This window comes from Falco punctatus (assembly GCF_963210335.1).
Source record: "Falco punctatus genome assembly, chromosome: 12".
Classification (NCBI taxonomy): domain Eukaryota; kingdom Metazoa; phylum Chordata; class Aves; order Falconiformes; family Falconidae; genus Falco; species Falco punctatus.
The window spans coordinates 13,706,139-13,731,700 of NC_137592.1; the positions used below are offsets into that span (position 1 = coordinate 13,706,139).

At 47.0% G+C, this 25,562-nt stretch overlaps 1 long non-coding RNA gene across 1 annotated transcript in view; it reads left to right on the forward strand.

Moving 5' to 3' along the window:
- Nucleotides 1-77: 77 nt before the first annotated feature.
- Nucleotides 78-25,562, forward strand: part of LOC308071848 — a 47,135-nt gene continuing 21,650 nt past the window's right edge. The window contains exon 1 of the long non-coding RNA XR_013931334.1: nt 78-24,608. This is a non-coding gene — a long non-coding RNA (uncharacterized lncRNA). The remainder of the gene's footprint in view (nt 24,609-25,562) is intronic.

The following is a 25,562-nucleotide window of genomic DNA, read 5'->3' on the forward strand; positions in this document are numbered from 1 at the left end:
AAGGGAAGGGAAGGGAAGGGAAGGGAAGGGAAGGGAAGGGAAGGGAAGGGAAGGGAAGGGAAGGGAAGGGAAGGGAAGGGAAGGGAAGGGAAGGGAAGGGAAGGGAAGGGAAGGGAAGGGAAGGGAAGGGAAGGGGTAGCAATTCAGGAGGACCCCCAAAGAGAAACCCAAAAACCTGTAGTTATGTTTTAATGTGTTAAAACATGTTAGTTAGTTAAATTTTCCAGGGCTGAGTTCCAAATCCCTTGCAGGTTTAGTAAAAGTAACAGTAGTCTAAAGCCTGGATCACCAAAAAGAACCCCACCTTTATCTACTCTACACCTCTATCCACTTTCATAAACCACCCAATGTCTCAGTTGCTTTGACAGGTTTATACAGTCAGGTCACTTCTAAAACTAGTTTATTTAGACACCGTGCAGCACTATTTTTGTATTTTACAGCTTCCCTGAATTGCTATGTTAAGCACAGATCTGCTGTCTTGGGCAGTACATGCGCTAGGCATAGACCTTTGCTAGCAGATGAGCTGTACCTGGGGTTTTTTTTAACGTGCGTGTTACTATAGCAGCCAAGTCATGCACGGCCACCAAAGGCAGAATTGTTTATAGCCAGAATAGGACTCACCAATGAGACACAGCAAAGCCTGAGGTTGCAATTACATATGATGATCCATGAACTAAACTCCTGGTGGTATGAATGGAAGAGCTTTCTTTCATGAGCGTTTGGTGAGGATCTGTTGCCATGTAGTTGAGGCTGGATTTGGTGACTACCCTGGCTGTGTTCCCTGCCTTTACACTGAGCAACCAATGTCGGCCCAGAGCAAAGCAACATTGGGAGGAGGAGCTGAAGTCTAAAAGAAAAGAGCCTTCTAAAGCTTATCATTAGGTCTTCCTCAGGGACTTGGGTTTCAAGCAGACTGTCTGAGGGTTGGGTAAGTAAGATTAAAGAAACCCTGGACTGTGCATGCAAAAATAACACAATGGAAGCTTAAAGGCAGACAGCATGATGGAGGGGACAAATCATCCTCCACCAGCTTCTGGAGTGGTACAGTCTTTCCTGTGAATAGCCCATTGCTGAGGAAATGAGCTGTCCTAGAGGATTCGGTAACAGTGAACTGGGGTCTCCCCCTTGCCAAGTAGCCACAGACATAAGGGGTAGCCAAGACAGCATTTCTGGCTCAGTGGCTAGAATGTGGCGGGTGGTGGGGAATCATCGCCTGAGGTATAAGCTCTGCTCCAGGGAGGAGTTCATTATTTTTTCAAATTTGAGCCACATCAGCAGGAGTCCTAGACAGCCACTCACCTCCGGGGTGAGTACATGAGGGTGTGAGGCCAGATCTGGGAGGTGGCTAAGATGTTGGCTTAAGACAGCACTCATCACTGTGCTGTACTTTCAGTTGACGTAAAGCTTTCTGATGACTGCATTATATGTCATATATATATTATACATGCATTATATATATATATATTTATAACTGTTTTAACAACAAAGAAGCCAAAGTAGACACTTGTTTATAAGGAAACAAAAACGTTTGGAGATTATTTTTTTCTTTCATTTGGCTTCTGAACCACTAACTTCTGCAGTATTAAAGGCGGTGAACTAAGTCTGCTGTGGTAGTAAGTCATCCCCCTCTCTCTTTCAGTTGCATGGGTTCAGGAACGGCAGCAAAGACTCTGACCCCGTAGTCCTGTGGAAACCAAAGCTGATGTTCTCCAGAATGACTACTGAACACGTTGCCTCAGACTTGGCTTGGTTTTATCAGAGATGTTTGGGCTGTCTCCTACTTCCTGAAAAATCCCACTCAGAGAAGCTAGGTACCTGCAAGCCACATTTTGGCACAAAAAGAATGAATGATGAGTCATGGTTCTGGTAAAGGGAAAGATGTCTCCTCTCCATGGACAGGGATAAACGGGGATACTAGCAGCAAGGCGTGTGTCCAGCTACCTGCCTTCTCCTGATTGCTAAGGTACAGTCTGCAATAGGATCATGCATAGGCTCAGCTCTCTGGGCAGCTTGTGCCAGTGCTCCATCACCCTCAAGGTAAAGAAGTTCTTCCTCATATTCAGAAGGAACTTCTGTCTCAGTTTGTGCCCGTTGCCCCTTGTCCTGCCACTGGGCACTACTAGAGAGTACTGAAAAGGAGTTCATACACTTTCCTCCACAGCATCAGGCACCACCCATGTCCCTTCCCTCCACTCCTTCCTCCTGGCCTCTTGACCTCTTGCACTGTCTTTCAGGATTTTTGCTTGCTGCCAGTTTTCACCCTGCCAGGAGAGGCAGGCTGTTCACCCTGTTGCATGCCCTTTCCCAACCGGCAGCTGGCTCCAGCTCTCTTCTTTCCATACCGGTTGTTGTCAGTCATCCCTTGCTACCACTTGCAGTGAAACTTTCTGGCTCTCTTGACTTGGTGTTGCTGTTCCTTTCTCCCCACCCTCAGCCATCCCCACCTTCCTTGCTGCCTTTTCCTTCTCTCTTTCTCCCTCTCCCCGAGCGTAGGGTGTAGAGGCCTGGCCAGGGTAATTGCAGGAGCCAGGTGGCTTCTAGCCCTGGTGAGCCTGCAGACTTGGGGCTGGAGCTGCTTGAGCTGAGCCCATGCACACCTGCAGAGGCACCTCCACCTGGCAGCATTCGCTGCCTGTGGGAAGGAGGGGGAGGTCTCCCTACCCACCTCGGGGTCCTCTTCCTGCACCCCAAGGGGGACGAGCATGACACTGAGTGTCTCCCCAGCCCCCTGGTCCAACAACAAGACCTCACAGGGCCCTTCTGCCTGCCTGCAGTGCCATGCTGAGGTTTGGTCTACAGCACTGGTATCGGTTCCCTCATTACCACTTGCTGAAGTTGGGTCGGGAAAGTTGTCCCTATTTACCTCAAAACACTGAGTTACAGAGATATGAAGATTTTTGCATGCCCCTCTCTACTTTTTCATTGGTGCATGATAAGATGAACAGGGAAAATATTCCTTATTACCTCCTTCAGATCAAACATATAAGCCCCCCCTTTGCCTACAGGATGCTGGATAAAGATGAGAGCTACTGCCTAGTGTGCTGGCCAAAATGGTCTCATTTTTTACACATTCTCCCCAAACTGCTGCCTTTTATTTATGTTTGGATTTTAATTTGCCTGGGGCTGAGACCATCCATCAATTCTGTTTATATGGCACCAAGCACAAGGATCTTACTGAGTTAGTAGGGTCCTTAGGAACTGCCCAGGTACCATTGATGCTGACTTCACTGGCTGGTTTTATCAGACTATATCAGTAAGCCAGGGCTGGAAGAGGAGGGACAGAACAACCCATCACCCAGTCCTCCAAGCTGGGCCATTTTTCCTGTCCCTTCTCCCTGCTGCTATGGAAGGCATAATGTTATCTGCTGCAAGATGAAGGAAGTTTACACAGCCTAATTCTGCTGGTGCATATGCTGTGCAGGACTGAGAGTAGACGCCCTCTCAGGACTTGCTGTTCCCATTTCAGAGTAGGAGACACAATATCAAATACTAAGCAAAGAAAATAGACTCAGCCAGCGCATCTCAATGCAGACAACAGAATTCAAGCCACAGAGCTTGGTGCCTCCCACTAGGTATCTCCTAACCTGCTCTCATCTTGTCCTCTTTCATTTTTCTTTCTCTTTAATCTTTCTCTTATCATAGGCAGGAAAATATACCAAAGCAGAAGATGGACTCCTTCCAACTCTTGTCCCTGTCTGCTTTCATTCTGTGTTTTTTTCCTCCTCTCTCCCATTGAGATCATTTACCCATAGCCAAAACATGCCGTAGGTCCACATGGAAGCCCATTACAGATCGTGGCTCACCATGCACATTGTGATAGTCCTGGAAGAGTGTGGTGACATACACTGAGAGGTGAAGAGTTTATAATGGCCTGATCCAAAGCCCTGTAAGGTAAATGGCATCCTTTCCATTGGCTTCAAGGGGCTTCAGATCATGCTGTAAATAGTCCAGCAAGATACTGTACATGGATATGACAACTATTTATAGAACTTATGATAGATAAGATGCGTACTCACCATCTAAATCTAGCCACTGTGTCATCTGGGGAGAGACAGGACTGATGCTTAGTGGAATGAGATATATCAGTGACGATGAGGGACCATTGACTGACATGTCACCTGCTTCCCCAAAGCAGAAGCACCTGAGATCCTTCCCCATCTACTGCAAGTGCCCTTTGTAACTTGATAGCTTTGTTCTAAAGGAAAGTTGTCAAATATAGCAAAGTGATAACCTCATATTTATTATGTTCTTCTGCAGCAAACATCCCTAGAGCCTCTCATGGTGACCCCAGCCCTCTCAGAGGCCTGTAGTCTTGTATCTTCCTTTGACAGGATCTCTCTAACTGTGGCAAATGACCCCACAATCATTGAAAACCCATGCTTGGTTGTATCAGTGCAAGTTAGCATGGATGACCTTGGTAGCCAGGATTGCGTGTGTCATACAGGTATGATTGCTATCATCAGTACCCAAGGTTACCAGATCTGACAACAGCAGAGTAGAGTTACCTGCATGTCACAGCCTATTCATATTCATATTCACATCTGTGAGCGCGCTCCTCACTGGCATTCATAAACATGTTTCTCCCTCTGAGCGGAACACAGTGTGCAGATGCTATCATGCAAATGAATTTTTCAGACAAAGATGTTCTAACTTTTGATGTTGGAGGAGGGTGGTGTTTCATGTTATAGAGGGATTGCCAGGAGTGATCTGGTACTTTAGAAATCTTCACATCAAAGTGCAGGTGGGAGCAGGTTGTCCATACTGTTGTCATTATGGTGGTTAATTGTTATGGTGGTGCCTCATGATAAATCAAGAATAGCCCCATTGTCTTCAGCACTGTATAAACACAGAGAGAGAGACTCAAAAAGTTTACAGTTCAAACCAAAAAAAAAAAAAAAAAAAAAAAAAAAGGCCTTGGATTGGTTGAAATGCTAGAGGTTTTAGAACAAAAACCTTGGAAGTGATACAGATAGCACTTGTGAATGGGTGGAGAGACCTACAGTAAAATCATCAATGGATCACAAATCTACAGTCCTGTTTATTGTGAGGGTGAAGACTACAGGGGAAGGAAAGGGGAGTGAAAGAGAGGAGGTGGCCTATTTGACTGTGAATAGTTGGTGATGGTTTTACTCTCTCAAAAATTACACTGGTAGACATTCACTTTGGTTACGATCAGCACAGATTTTAAAGTCTATTTCCACATGCAAAATCTAGAGCCTTACTTAGTAAGATGCCAAGCAGTAACAAGAAGAGAGGTTAATCTAGCTTGTCTGAGACTTAGCATTGATCCCAAGATGCAGGAATGACATGGACGTTATACTAGGATTTGAGGAAAGGCACATGCAATTCCTCAGCCCCTGGCACAGAATAAGCAACATCTGTGGGGTGTAGAGGAGCTCTCCTTTCTTTGAAATCCCAGCTGGAATTTACAAGACTCAGCCAGTGCTTAAATGGATCTTCCATCCTATCCATCTGCCTGGCAGGCAGGCGGTGCTGACTGTTGTTGCTAGAGTCCTGGGTAGCAAGTCCCAGGTATCAATACCCAGAGGTCCACGTCAGTGTCAGTCCTCTTGACTGATGACTGCATCTCATCTCATTTCTTATTTCTAATAAGAAATTAAAACATCTTAATTTCAGGGAGCTGCTCGTATCCGTTAGTATTCATGAAAATATTGGAGGGCATACTTATTGCTAATCTTCAGTAAGACTCCTATGCAAGTGCTCTGCTAAACAGAAATTTCTGGTCCCTAGACAATACAGAGAGCCATGGTGGGGACCATAGAAAAAGAGGGTGTACAGACATCAGCTATCTCTCACTGATGGTAGCACTGGCCTACATGCATTTGGGGTTCTTCCATCCTGAAGAATGCAGTCACTCCTGTCTGCATATGAACTGTCATGGACTGATAGGGTAGACATGTTTGTTCGTCATACCCTTGAGCTTTTGAGGCTTTCTAGTCATTCTGTGCTTCTATTTTTCTGTTGACTTAGTTATATAAACTTCCTCTATATAGAAGAGTAAGTATGTCTTTTGTGCTGTAGCCCTGAGATCCTCTGCAAGGCATTCTGCACTGACTGCAAATGATCTCAGACACCATGACCCTGTAGTGACCACCCAACTGCAGTTGTCTGAAGAGGTCTCAGGCCTTGAGAACAGCCACATGAATTGCAACCTCAACTGGTCATTGCTTCTGAAAGTTTAGACTGGCAAAGTTTATACCGAAGCTTTTACTTAAAACTTTTTTAGGGTTTTTTTGGGGGACCCTGAAGAAAAGCTAATTTGATTGCAAAGCAAATTTTTCTGGGGTTGCATTGCAATTTTCAGTGCCTAGCTCCTAAAAAAATGTAATTGTATTTGGCTTTCAACAACTGGAAACCAAAAAAATATTTTTGTTTGACATAATCCTCCAAAGTCTGACATGGATTTCTTCTGGAAATGTTAGGTCTGCCCACAAAAATGTGCCAGTTTTGGTGTCTTCTGTTGTTATTTAATTAGAATTCTGGACTAACTTTGCTCACTTGTTTTTTTATGATCCTTCCTCTGGCTGATTTTTTTTTTTCTGCAGTTAAAATGCACACATCCAGCAAAGTTCCAAACTCTTCTGCAGTGACTGACCATGTAGCAGAAGCAAATGTGCTCCTCTCCACGCATGGGACATGGGATCCCTTCTCCTCCTGTCACCTGTGCAGAAGCAGTTGCTGTGCCTCTCATTTCTTCCAGTTATTCATGGTTTCAAAAGCTTCTGTAATGAATGCTCATGTTCCACGTGCCTCTACAAGGGTGACTGTTTTCCTGATGGGTTTCCATGTGTCTTTTTTACTGTGAGACCAACAGCATTAATCTATTTGAGTAGCTTGTTACAAAAATATCATAAGCCACTAGTGCATCTGGTTTAGATATTGACTTAACACCAAGCTAGAAAATGACAGCATATGATTTGTACCTCCCAGACACATAATATTGGTGACAGGTATTTGTATTTGGTTACACTCTTTTTATTGATTAATTTTCTGTTGGTCAATTAGAAACTGTCCAGTAACCTAAGCATGTTTGAAAAGCTAAGCCAGCGTGGGATTTCCATCAGTGTCATTCCCTAGGAGGTTGTAAGAATTCAGGTTACCGTGTCCTGAGGTCGGAGCACTTTCAAAACCAAGCAAACCCAAGCCAGTTCAATTCTGAACTTCTGGAGTTGTTTCCCAGCCTGTGTCTCACACCTTCCTTGATTGTAGATCAATTCTTCTGTCTTATCTGCTTTCTAGAAACTTTCCCTGACATGAAAAGCCATGGAGTGTTAGTGAACACTGATTTATGGTGCATTAGCACATGCAGCATATGTTTCTCTAACTCTGGAGAAAGTTTGGCTCTGCAGAGCTTGGAAAAGGTCTTTAAAAGCCCAAGGCAGTGTTGCACATATCAGCATGTGCTCTCTGTGGGTGAAATTCAGCTCTCTGTAGTGAGATACTGCAATGCTGAGGTAGTTGTTAAATTCTGTTCAAATGCCAAGATGTGTTTCATCCTTTAGCCTTTATTGATATATTAGAGAGCAGATCTGAAGTCATGTACCTTGGCATTGGTTTGGTATTGGGACTAAATCAACATCAGCTTTGATTGCTCCATATCACTCTGTATATTACCCTGCTCTGAATGCTATGCCAGGGGATTAATCACCGACAACAAAGAATTAACTACATGTCAAACTTATAAAAGGAGGGGTTTTAAGAATCCATCTCTTTATCCACCTTTGTGAAAACAAAGCAATGTGCAATGGCAGACATACAAATAATCAGAACACCCAAGGGGGGAGGAGAGGTGGAGAACAAGCTTCCAGTGAGACAACACGCCAAAAAGGTTACCTTAAAAGCTTCTTGATGATGGAGCTTACTGTGTTTACGAAGGATGTGACAGGACGCGCTCGCATGTAATAGCAGGGGATTGGAACTGTCAGCCAGGGACAGCCCTTACGGCCCTTTTCCTATCACGAGCTGACTGAGGCATTGCAATTAAACTCAGCACAACAGCTGTAAGTAGGGTGAGCTGTAAAAATACAGTCAGGTGCAACTCTATCAATGAAACAATAACAGCAGCCAGCGTAGTGTGAAGAAAGCAGGGAGCAGAATAGACAATTGCTGCACAATAAGAGAAAGGAAGCCAGCAGGCCAGTTTCTGGACACAGAACAGTATCTTGTGATGTATTGTGTTGGGAAATCAATCATTCCATGAAGATTAATTCTTGTCAAAGAAAAAGAAAAAGATCATTTTGAGTTCAAATGCCTGTTGTCTCAGCTAGGTTTGCAGTGCCTTTCCAAGAGCTGAAATGATCGCAGCTGAAAGGGCTGCGTACAAGATCAAATAAAAGATAAAAAGACAAATTTGTCTCCAGTGAAAGGTCAGTGAAATTTGTCACACAATTAAAACTACTTTATTTCTTTAGAAATCCATTGAAACCAGCCTCTCTAATTCTGTGTTATTTCCAGCCTGCTCACCATTTCCTCTCCTCTTTATACTACTAGAATGACTCTTCTGCCTTCCAGACTGATCTTCACTGAAGTTTATATTCATCTAATTAAATACTGCATCATGCAGCTTTAGCACTAAAAAAAAATCAGCCCATCTGCTTTTTTCCCTCTCAATGAGAAGTGTCCTCAGGGAAGATCACACGTCTATGTCATGACGGGTGGGGGTAGGCAGTAAATCCCATCCATGATGAAAGTCATATTCTGTATTTTCTCTTTTTAGTCTTAATAATAGCTGTACACACATTTCCCTTTTGTTACGCTTCCATCTTGAGAACTCTCCAGACCTTAGAAACATCAGGGTCAGGGCTGAAGCTGTTCTGGAGTTTGACTGATGGCAAATTTATGAGGATGGAACTTGCTACCTGACTGGTGACTAGCTCGTCACTGCCACTGAGGACATGATGTGTTGCCTTTTCCTTTGGTCCTTTTCCACCATTTGCCTTTCCCTCTTGCAGCCTCAATGCAAATGAAGCCAATAGAGGGGCTGGACTCTGGCCGCCTCCTGGTTTGTGAGCCTCATCTGCTGCTGTGTCAATGACACCCGATGCTGGAAGCTGTGGCTGCTGTCTTCTACTAGCACCTTGACCCTGCACCATGGGTGTCGAAGCACAAGCTTTGCCTGGAATAGCTCAGCAGAATGTGGAGTGGCATGAAATGGGCTCCTGAGGCCCCCACCACTGGCAGACCTGGTCCATCAGTCAGCAGGAAGAGCTGAGGGCAGGATGGGCACAGGTAGGTGGAGACCTCCAGCTCGAGCCAGGCTGGAGGAAGCCTGCTCACCTCCCCAGTGGTGGCAGGGGTAACAGGGAGCAGAGTTCACAAATGTCCCTTTAAATAGTCAGTTGAGTACCTACCTGATTCTGCAGAACCACCTCCAGTGTGGCTGGTCCATGACAGACCACAAGCATCTAATACTTCTTGAGACCTTCTATGGCAACAGAAAGAGCAGAGTTGTTTTCTGCTTCCTGGTGAAATAACGCAGAGTTTGGGTGATGCAGATACAATACCCCTCATGTGCATAGAAGCATGAGAGAGAGGGGGGCTAGACAAGCTACCAAGAGACCTGGTGAGTGAGAATGAAATGCCAGGTAAGGGGGACAAACCCAGAGCAGAGAACCAGATCTGAGGACAGAGTGCTACCTTCCACTTAATGAGGGATATCTCTGATTTTTATGATCAACACTCACGGATTAAGCAGAGGAATTCACCTGCCAAGGGGTTCAGAGAACAATGTCTCCTCCTCAAGAACCTACAATGAAAGGAAGGTCTTGCACATAGAGATGACCTGTCCATCAGGCTGACTAGATTTCTGACTGGACCAGAGAGAAGGTGCTTTTTGTTCTCTCTGATTTGTCCTCTGCTAACATCTGCTTCAGGTTCTTGTTAAAACAAGACCAGCCTCTTGAAGTGCAGCACACGCTTTGTCCTGTTTAGTTTTGCAATGTTTTGTTTGGCTGTTAGCAACTTGTTCAGCAGAAGAAACAATACTTCCTTAGTCCATGCTCTAAGAAATCCTCTCCTGTAACAGCAAGGAGCTAACAAAGCCCACCCCACCCACCAGACACCAATAGGAAGAAAATAGCCAAACACACAACCCTTCTGACAAAATGTTATGAGAAGTCCACTTGAGAGGAGCTGTGTAGGAGGTTCCTGGGATCAGTTTATTGAAGAATAAGGGGCAGAAAATGTCTGCTGCATTAGGGAAAAGTAATTGTCCATGTGGTCCAATACCAAAGCTAATGATAGTGGATGCTTGAAGGGAAGGTGCAAACCCCTTCCTAATTCACCTAAATACTACAGCAGTAGGGATAACTTACCCTGCCCCTTTCGTGGCTGATGAGCTTGTGCCCTGAAGCTGGGCATTGATAGTGCTTGTGATTCCATCCTGGCTAGCCTGGGCTTTGAAGCCATGTGTATTGCTAGTGTTATGTATTGTAACTGCAGATGTTGTTATTCATGCTTTATTAAGGCATGCTCCATTCCCTGAGTTACAGCATGGGTAAATTTAATCCCATGTCTATCACAGTTCAGTCTAAACTGTTTGCCTCGATAACATTCTGCAACATAGAGGCCTCTATCTTCTACATTGCCAGAAAAAGTATTTCCTTTTATCCTTATTCAGGTCTATTTTCTTATAATAAAGAGAGTCTCTTGGCCTTGTTTTATTGGAAAGGCAAGTAGCAGTGCCAGCTGGAGTCAGCTGCGTTACTGTGTGCTCCTGCTTGCTCTCCTCATGTTCTCATATGGGTTTAATTGCCCTGACAATATTTTCTCCTTATATCAAAGTTCTTCCTTCACAGCTCGTGCATTTTTGCAGCTCTCTGGATAGGCATATTGTATTGCCACATCCCAGTTCTCTTAGGAGCAAGGTGATCTGCTGTCCAGACACATCCAAGCCTTTCATATGGGAGGTCTGAGAGCCCTGCACTGACTTAGCTGTTGCCTTGTATCCCATCATGAACTACCTGTTTGTCTTTCCACCACCTGCTGCAGCTGGTTATGACTTCACCTCTTTGAGGACAGAGCCCATCCTTTACTAAGCGTATGTCCCACACTCAGCCCTGTGGAGCAGCACATCATGGATCCCGCAGCACAGGCTGAGTGGATTTCCTCACCCATATAACACAGGCAAAGACAGCTCTATAATAGGCAGCACATCCTCTTCACATAAGAAAAACCACTAGCAAATACAATAGAATGAGGGAGAAGCTTGCTGAATGAAGTTGCATTTTATTTAATATCAATGATGCTGGCACCAATGCGAACAACATTTTCTTCATTAAGTTCTAAGCACTTCCAATTGTGTCTCACTCTATTTTCCTGGTCAGTTTTTTATAACCAACAATTACCCTGTTTCAAAAAGGAGATTGAAATGATTCCTTCCCAGATATATGGAACTAATTCTGCAAGTGTGTGCTCATGAATAGACCTGAACAATTATTATTTTTCCAGAGAATAATACATTCTCTGGAAATGTGGTTTTAGTTGTCCTGAAACTATTCACACATTATTAGTACTGTATTTCCTGAATGACGCTAGCTGGGGAGGAAAAAAAAAATAATGGCAATTAGCTTCACAAATCTGCAAGAGGAGGTAGCGCTCTTCAAATTGTACCGCTACGTCTAGTCTGAAGAGTGTAGGATACCCAGCTCAAACTCCCGGCCAGCAAGGGAAGATGCAGCCCTGCCTTTTGGCTGCCTGGAGCACGGCTGTGGGCAGCAGGACACAGAGGACATCCCCCACCTGCCCTGGGGTGTGAGAGTGGCTCTCAGTCTCCCCTCTCCTGTTGGGTTCTTCTGACACAAAGCTCATAATCCTTCCCAAGAGGAAGGGGACCTGTGCATCCCATCTCCTAGGACAGTACCGTAATTTGACAGGAGGGAGAAGGGTGTCTTCTGGCCCAATCAGTATTTAAACAATAATATCTTCTAGCAGGAAAGACGGAGCGGTGGAGAGCAGCCTGGCCCAGAACCCCTTAGAGACTGGGACTCCTGGGTGAGTGGGTGTCAGAGACCCATGCTCAGGGCAGCTGCTTGACTCCAGGCGGGACTTCAGCCTAATCCAGCCTTGTACCAGGCTCCAGGGCCTTCGGAGATGGGTATCTCTTATTGCCCTCTCTATAACAGATAAAGGACTGTGATGGCAACAACTGCTCCTTCCTTATGCAGTTGCATAACCCACCCCCTCTTTGCCTTTGTTCACATGTGTCCATAGCTAAGCATTTCATTTTGGATCACATGGAACATTTTGTGTCAATTGAAAACAATAAGACTGATCCCCTTCCTCCGCCTGTGAGTTAAACCCCCAAAAATTTACATTTGTTTTTCTCTGAATCTAAATGATTTTCCAGTGAGGCTGCCAAGTTAAAAATCATTTCTTCATGCAGCTCCAGAGATGAAACAAATGCATCCTCTCCCATATCTACCTGATTCCCAATAAGAAACAGGGCAAGAGGCCCCCAAAACAGCACAGCTCAGCTTAGCAGGAAAAGCTGTTGCCTATGTCTGCACAGTAGGCATGAAGCAGAATTTCAGGTATGTTGGAGCAGACAATGTGTGGCCTTTTGGAGCAGGATTTTGTTGCAGAATCCAAGGGGCCTGACTGATTTCATAGTCACTACAGCTGGGAAGATGGAGATGATGTGGGACTAGATTGAGAAATGAGGATTTACAGGAAAGGCAGCACCTCTTTCCTCTTGCTGTGCTGAACTGCAGTAGGAGATCCCAATGCCATCCCCACTTTCTCCTTCCACCACAGTGACATAAGATCCCTAAAGAGCCACTTCTGAGTGCAGTTCATTAAGTTTACTCCCCAGTTCTTTTGATCAGGCATATAAGGGATGCTGCCCCCCTCTGTGAAGCTGCTGGACTATGCCATCCTGAGGTTTTTATTATACCTTTTGGTTAGCAGATGCAATCTTTGCAATCAGAAGCCATTTTTACTTTTTAGAGCAGGGCCGCACTTTGCAGATGAGGACGACTGTGAAAGCAATGCATTACACCGGCTGAAGGGATAAATAATGCTCTAAACCAGAGGGCAGTTACAATTACCTTCACTGTTCTAATCAACGCCCCCGATGTGGGATACCAAAACAGAGCAAACTGAGCACAGAATTCAGCATGTCCCTGAACTCAAGGCTGCATGACAGGGGCAGCATAGAAATGTCTCGATTATTTTTCATGAGCTGGCAAATCTCAGACCCACCCTCAGAGGAAGACTGGCCTTAAAGGCAGGAAGATGCAGTGGGACACACTGTTCTGCATGACTCCAAAGGGAGTCAATGATATTCCTCCTTTTATGTGGCACACTGTCATGTGAAATCTCCAGTGAAGACAATAAAAACTTAGAGAGTGGGACACAGCTCGTTTTGGTGGGCTTCCCATGGGTCAGCCAAACGCTGATGGGCAGAAGCCACTGGAGAGTGAGGATGAGTGGGAGTACTCTTCTTTGACAGTGTTGGTGGAGCTCTGACCCCATCGCTGAATGGGAGAGCTTGGAAATAATCTTGTTCCTTTGACATGGCTCAGAGGGATTATCTACTCCTTGACCTTACAACCCTATGGCTGATGAGCTTACCAGGTGCTTTATCTAGCCCCAGCTGACACTGCCAAGGGGTTTTGTCAGATCTGCCCCTGTTGAGGAGAATACCGTCGGATGGATTCTCCATGCCCACTCTGTTTTGTAAATGACCTGGACAATGAGGCTTTCACACCAGGCAATGTGGTTTTCAGGCTGAGAGTCAGGGCAGGAGGACTGAATGGACCCACACTCATGGCCTGATCTGGTGTCCAACAGCAGCATGGATCTCAGCAGCTGAAAGGAGAGCTGAACCTTCCAATGCAGATGCAAACACCTACTATAACGACATATAAGGGATCTAAACATAAGCAAATGTAACAGCCATTCAGGTTTAAATGCAGGGCTCCTGAACAGAGATGTGGCTGTAGTCAATCCAGTTCTAACGTCCATCATCAGTGCTTCCAAAGCCAAGGATGAGCTGCCACAGCAGCTGAAAAATGAGCACTGGCCACACTGAACCACCTACCATGCTGCCTTAAGAAGCTTTCCTGAAGGTCTGAGGTATACAGCTCTGAAAGTGAATTTGCCTGTGTCCGTGTTGTCAGCAGAAACTATCCCTAGGCCAAAGAAAAGGTAGATGTGAACACACACTAGCTAACTTCTCCGATTTCAGTGTAGTTCAGGCAAAACATTGTCTTAACCTCATGTACACATCAATAATAACAGTAAATGACTATGATACACCCAGTCTTGCCAAACCACAGGCAATTTTCTTCCTTATAATTCATCACAGCAGCAGGTCCATTCTGCTTCCCATATTGCACTCCCAGTGGAGAAGGGGACCATATTCCCTGGCCAGAGTGGACTTAGACCATGATTCAAGATACATCCAAAGCCTGTTGCTGTATGGGAGTAACACATGCCTGTACGTATTGCATCTGCGTAGCCACTGTTTCCCTTTGATTGCTGTGGGTGTGATTTAATCCCAACAAGTTACTTCAGTTTTTTAACGCACCCTTCAGCCACAAAGGCAACTCCTAACCCTGCTAGCGAATCCTGGCAAAAGTGGTTTTTAACACAGAAGGGTTGCACAGTTATTGCTTTCGTTACAGTACATGCAGTGCTGGCAGCGCATTGTGCTGAACAGGCAGCCCCAGAGCCTGAAGTCCTCTTTATCTCCAGGAGTGCTACAACACGAGGAGGGGCAGCATTTGCTTCCACTACAGCGACCTGTCAAGTTGCCTCAGCCTCGGCTCAGCAGGGTCACTTCCAGGAACAAGGAGATAATTCAGCCATTATGACCCCGTCTGGCTCCCCGTTCTTTGATAAGCCTCCTAACAAAGGTACCTATTAGTGCCAAGTGTGATGGGGGGTTTGCAAGGCAGGCACCCAGGAGCTGAGCCGAGGTGGGGAGCACCAGTGGGGTGGCCATTGGCACAGCACTGGGAGGTGCATCCCCTTGGCGCTCACCAGCACAGGGCTGAGGGGTGATTTCTGGGGAAAACCCCACGGTGGCTGGAGGAGCACGGAGGGCTCCAACTGCAGGCATTTTTCCTTCAGGCTGGTACTGAGCTCCCGCTCTCGTATTGTGTCTGAGACACATCATTTCAGATAAAAATCAGGCTCAGAGCACTTTGCTGTCACAAAGGGTCCCACAGAATATTTATGGCCTGTTTCAGGAAAGAATAAGATGGTAGCTCTTACATCCTCGCCACATGTCCCTCTCATCTCTCTAAATCTCCTCTGTGCTGTTTTATTTGGATAACGCGGCATTCACAACGTGCTTTCCATTATTATATGCTTCTGTCCAGCTGTTCAGTGTCAGGCTTTGCTTCAGGCTTCTTTTCTCTCCAGGCGTGTGTCTTTCTTTGCACATTTGATTCACTGATGTGCAGCGTATGCTCCAGGGCAGCTCTCTTTCATGAGCAAGCACTGGACTAATAGATGATCTCAGGAATGATCAAATCAATTCATTAACCTTCTGAATAAAGTTCTCTATTGATACAGCCCCTCTTATCAGGGAAGCCTTGGGTATTATTTATCCCACAAAGTGGAAACGCTGCTCTCCCTCTCTCCCACCCTGCCAAGGTTATGGCCTTACGTCAGCCCCTGCTGTGATGACCTTGAGGGTACTAACCCTTTAGAAGTGCTGGGCTTTTTCCCTGTCGGGGCGTGCATGGGCACAGCTCCCACACTGCGTGGTGATCTGCACGTCTCGCTGCTGTACGTAGACAGGGCTCTTAGCATATATTTGCATGTGGGTTATTGGTCTTCTCTCGCTGTAGCATCAGCAAGATGTTTGGCATCAGAGCAGCCTTAGTTCAGTGATTATCGGTGAGTGGGCTTGCAAGCCTGTGGCTGGAAAGGTTTGCATTTGTCAATCAGGGAGAGCTGGAAACAGGTTGCCCAAAGAGGTTAGGGAGTTTCCATCCATCACGGGACATGTTTAAGAAAAAACTGGATGTGGCCCTGAACAACCTGCTCTAGCTGACCCTGCTGTGAGCAGGTGGGCTGGACTAGCTGATCTCCAGAGGTGCCTGCTGAACTCAGCCGCGCTGCAGATGTGTGCTTCTGTGACCTTGCTGAGTGTGCTTTCAGGTGAGGAGAATGACAGGCAGCAGGACAAAGGGAATTTAGGGGACTAGGAAGGGCAAAACAGCCCCAGTTCAGGAGTGAATCTCCCACTGTTTCCTCCAGAAAACACATCCTCTGGAAAGAAGAGACTACAGTGCGGAGCCAGAAAGCCTAAGGCAATGTTCTTGTGAGGCTGGGGACACGTATGTTTGCAACCCAGCCCTGTCTGCCCACCTCTCCCCTTCAAACCTGCCAGCTTAATACCTCACAAAAGGCTACAGATTTCTCCCTTCTCTTATTGTAATTACTTGGATTAGCACCGAATCATCTTTTTCAGCTGTAAAATGTGAGAGACACACAAGGTTTTGTTCTGTGCCTATATGTTCTTCTATTTATTCAGTACAGGAAGCCCATTAGCTAGATCATCATTCACCATGGTCTTTCTTCTTCCTATTACTCTAATGATCTCCAAATGTCATTTTGAATGATTTGGTTGTAGTTGCCAGTTGTAAGGCTCCTGGAAAGTTCTTGGCACTTTTCAACTAGCAAAAGCTAGCAGTGTCCCAGTTTCCCCTTTATCCTTCTGAATAAAGAAAGAGTGTGTATCACAGCTTTCTTTTCCGGACAGGTTTGCCTCCCCATCCCAAGGTCTGTGTGGCTGTTCAGGGAGGGCAGACCCATTCTCATAGCTGCTTTCTGGGGTATGAATGAAAACAATTGTATTTTGGGGTGATATTTTCATAAAGAAGAATCTTTCTCTGTTTTCTTGTTTGTTTTTCTTCATCCTTGCCATAATTTTAGCATGAAAAAGGAAGTTGGTCTGCCCAGGTGGAAATGGATTTCACTGAAGCAAGCCATTTTTATGGTGCAAAAGGTAACATTAGCCAGCTTTTACCTGCTACATTTTCATGGAAATTTCTTCAGGAAATTACATTTCCCCAGTTTGTTTTGCTATGGAAAGCTACTGGTAGCAGCTGTCAAAGAAAATTGCAAGTACCCACAAATATTGTCATTTTCAAAGGCAAATATTTGCAGAGCATAAAGTAAAGGCATGGAGTTAAGCTATCCCTTTGGAAGAGTTCCCGTTGGCTAAGGTACTGCTGCTGGTGAAGTGTCACTACTCACACCTTTTCTTTATGTCGTGGCACACCTAATTCTCCTTCCTTCACATTATTGTTACTATAGTAACTGCAGTCCCAAAACAAGTGCAAGGCCCTACCCGCTATGGATTGTACAAATGGGGGTAAGCTCACTTTTTACCAACTCTTATACTTCTATTCACTTCCCCTTGGATTATCACCTGGGGTATGTTTGAGGTCATGTTTCATTTCCTCTCTGAGTTGTTTTTTTCTTTGAAATAACGAGTTACAGCCCACCCACTCCCAAACCAAGTAGTATTTGCCTGAGGTTTCAGTGTTCATCAGCTGCCATTCGAGCTAGAGCAGCCCTCTCCCTTCCACACCCCCACACCCCCCAGACCTTTAAATAAACAAAGTGATCCTTGAGCAAGCACCTGGTTTCAGCACCTACAAATGGGAAGTATTGCAGAAGCCGACAGTATGTCGTGGCAAGCTGATCACCCTAACATCAGGCATCGGATTTGTCAGTGTCCTACAGGAGCTCAGCCAGCTGACATCCCTGAACACATCCAAACCCCTTGGTACCTCAGTCCGCCATCCCACATGAACACAGCCTCCAAGGCAAATCAGCAAAGTTAGCAGGGATTTTCTCAGTTGCTTTAAGAGCTGTACAGTCTATACAGTGATGGATTCAAGCAGCTGGTGGATATAAGCTCACAAAAGGCCCACCATAAAGTCCCTCACAACTGTCCATAACTGAAATTTATGATCATGGTGTAAGAAGACAAAGATCCATCTTGTATCAAGGCTCGTGTGAATGCGGGAGGGAGAGAGATCTGGGGAAGCAGGAGGAGTGAAACTTCTATGTCAGTGTTCTGCAGGACAGCTGTGTAATATCCCCTCTGAGAGCTGCAAAAGTCCTTAATGAGCCTGCCTGCTTTCTCCTGGGCAGCCATCAGGACCCTGCCAAGACAGAACACAGGCTGTGTGTCTTGGATCTGAGGGATGATTTTTTTTTAATCCAGCTACCATGGTCGCACATGCTTTTACTGTGGTACAGTGTAAGTACACAAGCTCTGGGCGGGAATTTGTCCAGGAACACAAGGTGGAAACCCTCAGTGTTTCTGAGAAGATATGCAGGGGTTATCATCATATGAGGGACACTTCCTTCAGTGTTGTCACGGTAAGGATAACATACAACTGTAAACACCATAGGCTAAACATCTCTGCATGAAATTAAAGGGCTGTGCATTATCTCATGAAGGACAGCTGAGAAATTCAGCTGGGTTGGCAAAGATTGGCATTCAAATTATGAGCTCCAGCCTTAATCCTCCCTTTCAGACAAGCAGCTGAAGTCTTTCAGGATGGTGCTGGAATCCAAAAACATAAGAAAGATAAAACTGTGCCTGAAGAAAGTGCAATTTCTGGCTGCTGCAATGCTTGTGAACTCCCATCCACAACAAAGGTAGAGAGCACAGAACTGATGGAGCACCTGGAGGTGATGGTGTCATGGTTTCAAGGGTACCATTAACATACACAGATGAAGATGCTTTGTGTAGGAGAGAGATTGCCAGAAGTGGGGTTGGAGAAAGAGAGACTCCTTACAGCCTAAAGGGCATCTGAAAGACAGTGTCATCAGCTGGCCTGAAATAACTGTGCCGCATGGCAGTTTCCATGGTAGGAGCATTGGGGTGAGGATGGTCTCTGTTTATGGAGTAGCATTGACAGGAGGCCACATCTTTAGAAGGATAGTCCCTCTGAGGTCTGAGCTGAAGCTGGGGCCAGTTGTGACTGCTAAATTCTCCAGCTTACTACCCACGCAGACACTTCAGAATATGTTAACACCTTCAACCCTTTCACCAGCACCATGACAAGCAATCCCATCTTTGCAGAGCAGGAACATGTGGCAAGTCTAGCCACTCTAAGAAGAATTGTTCAACTTCTCCATTAGAACTACAATTACTTTTCTTCCTGCTAGTGTGGGAAAGGGACACTTTTGTCCTAGGACTTATGGGAAAACCCTGGTAAACAACAACACTTTAATAAGAGAAAACACCTTTGGCAGTGCTGGGGCATTTGCTATAGCAGGATTTACTGTTAGCCTAGTAAGATTAAAAGGGATCAGACGTGTTATGTGAGTAAGAACTCAACATAAACTTGAAAGTTCTTTAGTGCTTTAGTCCTCCTGCCTCAGGTGTAAGTCTGCTGGGGTCCACAAAGACATCCTTCGATTACTCCTGTCACTAATCCTACAAACTGCAGTGACATCCAAGTGTGGGCAGGAAGCTAGTGATGCTTCTGGGCTGGCTGCTACCAGGCACAGGGATGCCAGCCAACAGCTGCATAGACTACGGGCTTCCTCCAGGCTAGTCATCCCTGTGATTTCCAAGTGGACCAGACCTTGTGGATCCCAAATGAGTCTGTGCAGGGAGGCATCATTCCTCCTCCCTTCTGCGAGCTGGCTGCAGGCACGTCTGCCCTGCTGTGATATGCACGTTTCAGATTGTCTGACCTTCTGCGGTCTGGTTGTTTTGGCTGTGCAGCCTTGGTTTATATTTGGTCTGGGCTGGCTTTTGCTTTGCAGATCAGGTGGGAGGGTTTAACATTGTCTTTCTGGGGATTTGGGGATTTCTTCTCGCTTGCTCTCCCTCTCTCCCTCTCCCTTATTTCTCAATGATTTCTCCAGCTGGGTCAGGTTGATCTGTGTGGGATCCTGGCAGTGTACCAGGGTGTAGCATAAGCAGTGCTTGTAACGTTGGTTGCCTTGTATGCTCAGCTGTTGGGCTGCTCGGGAGCCCGAAAACCTTTTACAAAAAAGCAGATCTGTCCCCATTGAGCACACTTACAGCAAGTGAAATGAATACAAAGCTCACCACAGACTGATACCCTCCAGGTTTCTCTTAGTCAGAAAATGTAGCAGGATATATCCAGCCACACTGCAGCTTTCTCACGCTCATAGGAGATCAGCACCAATTGTATTAGGCTACGCCACTTCTTTCTACAGGTTATTTTGCATTAGCTGAACTTTGTAGATGTGAATCCATCCTCAGTCACACACAGAGGTCAAAGTTATCTTTGCAAAGTCTGCCCAGCCCTGATTTGCCCCCCTGCCCCACTTTCTAGCAATTCTGCTTTGCTGGATTATGGCCTCTTATAGACCTAACACTCCCACCAGCAGTGCTGGTGATCCAGCAGAGTAGCAGGGGCAGCTGGGAAATTGCATGAAGACTGCTCAGTTCCTCTTGGCCACTTCCCAGGGCTGTCCTCAGGAGCAGGCTTCACAGGGTGAGCACCTAAGTTAAGAAACATTTTTCCTTGGGACACTCCCATCAATTCCTGTGTGCCGTTGCCTGCTCCCTTCCTCAGTGGGGAAGCCAGCATGAGTGCTCTGCTCCTGCAGATCCCCCAGGAGCTTCACCAAAGCATCCATGAAATAGCCAAGGCAGCAACAGAGATAGTGTCTGCAGAGAGGTGAAGACCAAGGTCAGCAGAAAAGTGGCTCTGTGTCTTGCAGCAAGAAGCTCCCCATGTTAATTTGATGCTTGTGCCCAAGGAGAGCCAGAGGGTGCAAGGGGTAGCGTGCTAAGCCTGCCTTTCCCAAAGGTTAAGCAGACACAGGACAGAGCTTGCCAGGCGCTCCACACATGTAAAAGCGTTTCTAATTTCAGATATTTTCTAATGGCCACTGTACTCTGGGGAACACAGCCCCAGTAGAAGGCATGAGCCAAGTGTGGAGACCTCCTGCCACGCAGCCCCGTGCCTCTATCCCCAGCAGAGATAAGGGATATTGCAGTGGCCAGGAGCACCATGCCAGGGAGGATGCAGCCTGGCCAGGGCACAGCAGGCAGCCTGCATCCAGCAGCATGCCCTCTCCAGGGCACCTATGGATGTGGTCAGAAGGGAATAGTGCAGCAGGAGCTCTCTGCGCACCTCTGTGACAGCTTCCACCTTGCATCTCAGCCTTTCTAGCTACATCCTTAATGTGCAAGAAGACAGTGTGCAGGGAGCGGGGTCCCAGCAGCTCCAGGAACAGGTGACATTACATCGGGCTGGCTGCAGCAGCATTGTTGGACAGGCAGCAGCATCGTGTGGCTTTCACTCTCCCGCCGGCTTAGAGCTCTTCCGGTTTAGAAGCAAACGCTCTAAGCTGGGCTACGCTTCTCTGTTGCTCTGACACCCGAAACCCAGCGTTAGATTTATCAAGCTCGCAAGGCAGCCTCGTGAGATGTTTGCCAGGACATGAGGCTAATAATTTAATCAGGTGAATTCAGATGGGGTCCTGCAGCGGCTCGGGTTGCGTTATATAACGGGATCTGCAGGAGGCTGCTGGACGATAGGGTGGATGCTGCACAGCCTTCTCCAGGATGGCCATTAAAGAGAAAGTCCGCCTCTGTTTTGTACCCTGTCCAACGTCATGAAGTTTCACAAGGGGAGAAATGCATCTTCCTTTCCATAAAACTGCGGCTGGGCTTTGAAAACTGAAAGGGGTTATTTTTCTAGCAGAAAACCTTGTGCAGTGGCTGCCTTCTTCTAAAGCAACAGCCAGAAACCAGTGCAATTCAGAGACTGCACACAGGTTTCCATCCAGTTTTCGAGCGGGTTTAGCAATCCAGCCAGCTGATCCTACTGAAGCACTTCGCCCCATAGACCTGCATGGACAGCAAAGTCTGTCAGCGCAGGCTATCGGGGGCCTGGAACAGGTGTGGGGGGGTGCTGGGTGACAACTGCTGCTCTCATCAGGTGGAATACAATGTCTCCTGGGCCTGCTGGCAGGTTATATCTCTGTATCACATGCTTGCTTCCCTGTCATTCCTCTGTTTGCTCAGTATCTGCACAACACTCATCACGCTCATGCCCTGCACAGCACCAGCTGTGTAACTGAAGCGATGGCTGCAACGTGTGACCAAAGGCAGCATCATGCACAGGACATGAAAGTATGAAAGATTTAAAAACTTTGGGGCGAGATCATGCTTCAGGAGGCAGCGCACAGCCTTGTTTTCAACAGACCAAGCATCAGGTGGAGAAGGACCGGTGCATGGGAATCACAGTCTTTTGGACCATTTGGGCCCTACCCATCCTTCCCTTCCTTGCAAGTGCCCCCACTAGCACCCCACCAGTCATGTTGAATCACAGACCCAGCAGCCCTCGGAGATGAGTCAATCTCTAGGTGGGAATCCAGGGCTTGCACTTAGGTTCACACTGTTATTTTAGTTTGTGGTGTTTGCTTCTCATTACGGTAAGCTCCCAGGAATGTCGGCACCAAAATAGCACAGAATCACAAGGTTACCTGCTGAAGAATGAAGTAAACAAGAGGGATATTCTTTCTCTCTGCTTCTTTCTTTTTTTTTTCTTTTTTTTTTTTTTTTCCTAAAAGGAGGCATTTTGAGTACCTGTACTGAACTCCAGGGTGGAAATTTCAGGTTTGAAGTTTAAGTGCATCCAGGCACATGAGGCAGTTTGGGCAGGCCTGGCCTAACCCCCACTGGGAGATGTGCAGCCAAGGTGCCATAGGTCAGCAGTGGCTGTGGAGATGCCGCTCCTGCTGGCCCAGCCTTGCTGGCCATGAAGGTGAGGCTCTGCCGGGTCTGGAGAACACCAGTGCCCTGGCAGGCATCAGCCCACCCCTACCTGGGCACTGGGACTGATGCTTCAGGATGATCCAGCAGAGGACAAGGGCCCTTTGGTGGAAGCTCCACATTAGGGATGTTGTCCCAGAGGAGTGATGAGCAGAAGCAGCTCTGGAGCTTTACCTGCAGCAGAAAGCCCCTGGCCCTCTCTCAGAGGCAAAAATGAGCAAATACAGCCTCTTTCCAGAAACACACTGAGGTCTCCCGGGATACCGGTGCACAGTCCAGGAGGGACTCAGAGCTGCACTTCTCTGTATTGACTCCATGAGAAATGAGAGCAGGGGGGAAAAAAAATAAATCAGCACCTGGCAGACAGACAGGGGCTAGGAGTGACTTCCCTGTTTCTAGGAAGGCAGCACAGATGGTGGGAAATATTTCACCCATGCAGTGGCAGTGGTGCTAACCTGGCACTAGGGTGGCTGGGGTCCGGTTCCCTCCTCTCCCCCAGGCTCCCTGCATGACCTTGAATGCAGGGCTTGCATAGAGCCAGCCTTGGTGCCCTGACTGCAAACAGCTTCCACCTGCAAGAGGACAAGTGCATTACAGACCAGAAGGGTCTTTGGTGACTTGGGGACCCCATTAGTATGCAAAGGGACAAGCACCCTCCTCAGAGCCACAGCGGGATGCAGGAGGTCAGGGTAGAGCCACCACCTCTGCTGCTGGCTCTCTGTGTGACTTGGAAAAGACGTTGCTTGGCCCCTGTTTCAGAAAGGGCACTTGGGAGGGAGGGTCGCACAGAAATCTGTGTGCCTTGGCTCTCTGTCTGCAAATTAACAGCTTGGGCTGCCAGGCTGGGGATTGCATTATGTTCCGACTTTGCCCAGAGGATGCCTGGGGCAGCAGCCGGGACAAGCAGTGTGAGTCCCTTCAGAACAGAAACCCTCACACGGCTGAAGGGGACTGCTGAGGCAAATAACACTTTCCAGTATTAGCTTCTGTCTTTGTCTCTCCTTCCACTTTTTCAAAAAGAAAATAAATATATGCAAGACTGATGGGGAAAAAAACCCAAAACATCAACCTTCTCTCAAAACCCAAATAGCCTGTGTACAGCAGAAGTTAAAATGGCAGTTTTAGCTGCTGTACCTGGCTGGGATGTGGTGGTGCTGTGGGATCACCCATATGCCGGATAGTTAAGATAAGGCAGCAGTTGTGGCCCTTTATCCCTGCCTGGTATACCAACAAAATGATAAAAAAGCCACAGCAGTTTGACTGGCCACCCTGAGCATATGGCTCTGGGCTCCTTGATGAACTATTATGACAAAACTGTGAAGACTCCTCACGTGAGGACCTGCAGTGGCAGCTCTTCCTTTATCAGCAGGGAGGGACAAGCACGTGGGGCACTGCTGTGGGAAGATGTGCAATGGGAATTGCCTGTCTGTTCTGAGGGCAGGGATGAAGCATGGAATGATGAGAAAGGTGAAGTAGAAAATAAAGTCCAGAAATGCAGCCTTGGCCCTTCCTCTTCCTAACCCTCAGCAGAGAAACCTGTGGGGAGCAAAGGCACACCACCTTCGGACGTGTTTGCCCTCTGCACCACACTAAAATCTTTGCTGGAGTTGGAAATAAACCTGCTGCTGGACTGGGCAGGAAGGGGATCACTGATGCTTGATTTAGGCCTGCCTGACACTGGATTCTTTCCCTCCACCCCTTACCATGCTCAGACCTGAACATATTTTGGAAAGAAGACATCTGCTTCAAAACAGTGACAATCACCGTACTTGACCGGAGGCAACCGAAAGGTGGAGGCAGCTAACAGATGGGTGGAACACAAGGGAACAGTAAAATGGTCAAGGTTAGTGAAAGGAGCAGCAGCCCCAGCAGACGCCACCTGCCCGAGCAATTGCCAGGCACCGTCAGGGTTATGTTTTTCTGTTAAATGTTACAGGGACTTCCTGTGGGAGGGGGGTGACGCATATCAGTGATGCTCATGGGCCCAAACCAGCCAATTCACAACCCAGCATTTTTGTGCCTGCAATTATGCGGGAGGATGGAGATGACTCATGAGATACTGCAGGACACAATATAGCAGATGTCCTGGACAAGAGTGCTGCAGGGAGATGCAGCTACCAGCAAAAGCCAGGCAGGATATTTCAGAGTGACCCAGCTTTGAAAGGAGGAAGGTGTAGTTTCAGCTGGAAGGGCTGGGGACCTCACAGCTGGGCAGGGAGGGAAAGGAAAAGCTTGGCGTGGGCTTCAGGATCTGCTGAAGAAACACATCCTGTCACACCAGCTGAGTCCTGGGCTGCTACAGCTGTGCGGTCCTTGGTGCCTGGTCAAAAGTGAGCGTGGGAACAGGCACCGACCAAGGGAAGGGGCTCCGTCACCTCGGCACGGACAGATCTGACGCTGGAGGGGGCAGTCAGTGGAAATGAAAGCTGTCATGTTACAGTCACAAACTGTTTACAGATAGTTGTGGGGCCCTTTGGGAGACACAGTGAGTTTGCACCTTGCATAAGGAAACAGCCCTTGCAAAAAAGGTACCTGTAAACTGATGGCTGAACTCTGTAGAGAAGCCCCTTAAAAATATTGTGGGTGGTCCTGAATTGCTTTAGAGAGAAGCAGAAAACCACAGTAGATGGGGCAGGATGGAGAGGTGGTGTGTGCAGGGAAGATGGAGAGGAAACCAGTGACAGTGATGGTGGAAAAGGAGCAGAGTTGCCTGTTGAAGTTTGTTTTATACACAGCCTATTGCTGCTTCAAGGAAGTCCATTGCAGCACTGGGATGAAAGCAGAACAGAGATGCTCA